The 1,710-nt window shown below is 54.4% G+C and overlaps 1 long non-coding RNA gene across 1 annotated transcript; it reads right to left on the bottom strand.

The window, feature by feature from the left end:
• Positions 1-6: 6 nt before the first annotated feature.
• Positions 7-1,693, bottom strand: LOC105301416. The gene is made up of 3 exons (XR_896727.2): positions 1,318-1,693; positions 1,093-1,185; positions 7-955 (listed from the first exon to the last, which is right to left on the bottom strand). It is a non-coding gene; the product is annotated as an uncharacterized LOC105301416 (long non-coding RNA).
• Between the last annotated feature and the right edge of the window lie 17 nt (positions 1,694-1,710).

Here is a 1,710-nt window from a genome sequence, read left to right as displayed (position 1 = left end):
TCAGCGCTCGCCCTCCTCGCGTGGGTTCTCATGGACGCTGTGCTTGTGCTCTAACAGGTGGCACTGCCGTGGGCCCTCTCACGGATAATGGCCCTGGGCAGTGCTGCCCCTGTGCCGGAAGGCCGCGTCCTTCCTTCAGGCTCCCTCTCCGGTGGGTCCGTGGAAGCTATTTACCAATCCCTTTTCCTGCGCGTTTGGGGCCCGCTATTTGAGCAGCAGAGCCACGCGGGGTCCCCTTAGTTAGGGTGCTGGTGGAGTGGCACCAGGACCCGAGTGGCAGACGGGGACCAGCGAGAGCCACACTTCAGGGTTGGAAGAGCTGTTGGGTGTCCTTGTCACCTCTTACTCAACAGGCAAGCCCAGTAAAGGCAGGTCGCCCTCACGTCTCACGTCTACGCGAATGAGGGCTCCAGTGCTGTCTGCGGGAACCCCGCCCCCTGGGAGCCAAACGAAACAGTGTAGGTGCCGATGGTCTTTATTTCTAATGAACGAAAAGCCAAATTGGGTATCATCTTGGTTTTATTTTCTCTTTTAAATACTGTGAACATCACGGTACTCCGATTCTGCTATTCTAAGCGGGGTCCACGGGGACTCTGCACCGAGCACACAGCGGGTCAGCAGCAGCTGGGGGCGATCGGGTGGGGGGGATCCTTAGGCGGGCGATGGGGTCCCGCTGGCCCATCGAATGAGCGTCTGCTTTTAACAAGGTCCCCGGGGCCCTTCTGTGCACATCACAGACTGTGTTTGGTGCCGTGCTTCGAATCTTCTCAGAGATTTTACCCACGTCGTTCTACATATTTAGTGGTTTTACAATTTTGCTTTATAAAAAATTTAGGTATTTCAGTCATCTGGAACTAATTTTTATGTTCGATGTAAAAAAAAGCGCTCTTAGTTTTTCCTAAATAACTAATCAGTGGTCATGATACCTTTTATCCAGGATTCCAACATTGCCCTACTGGGGAGGTATTAAGTGGGAAAAAGAAAAGCAAATTATAAATTAACACAGTATGATCTTGTATTTGTTCAAAGAAAAAATACTGCAAAAAACAAACAAAAAAACGAGTAGCATTCCAAAGATAGCTGGTGTCTAACCTGCGACAGAATCCGGGAGAGCGCTACAGGGCCAGCTGGCAGGAAAACAGCCTAAATCAGCTTTTCAGTGACCAGGTTCTCACAGAGATGCGGCTCGGGAGAGGGATGGGCACAGTGATTATTTTGAGCCGGCAAAAATCATTCTTTTAAGAACGCATCTTGTATGATAATATTTATATGAAATGGCCAGAGCTGACCAACCCTTAGGGACGAAAGAGAGATTACCTGTTACGGGATGTCGGGAGGAAGTGCTAATGGATGTGGGGCTCCTCTCTTGGGGTGGCGAAAATGTCGTGGCGGTGGACCGCAGCGCCGTGACCAGCACACTGCGCACGGGTGGACGGTGCGGCCTGTGCCTCACGACCTGTGGTCCGCCCGCCAGCGTTTGCGGGGTGCGTTAACCACACGCCCTGCGCAGCGGTCGGCCGAACCCCTAAGCACGGGGTGCACGTGCTGATCTGATGGACTCTGCACCGAGCACACAGCGGTCCTGTCACACCCGTATTCGCGACACTCTCCGCCCGCCTACTGGTAGGGCGCGGGAGGACCGGAGGACGGACACCGTGGGCCGCCCCGACCACGTGCACGCGTGGCAAGCCGGGCGCCCCGCCCAGGTTG

This window comes from Pteropus vampyrus, unplaced genomic scaffold, assembly GCF_000151845.1.
Source record: "Pteropus vampyrus isolate Shadow unplaced genomic scaffold, Pvam_2.0 Scaffold239, whole genome shotgun sequence".
Taxonomy (NCBI): Eukaryota; Metazoa; Chordata; class Mammalia; order Chiroptera; family Pteropodidae; genus Pteropus; species Pteropus vampyrus.
The sequence above is the reverse complement of the archived record's forward strand: the minus strand, read 5'-3'. Positions and strand labels throughout refer to the sequence as shown.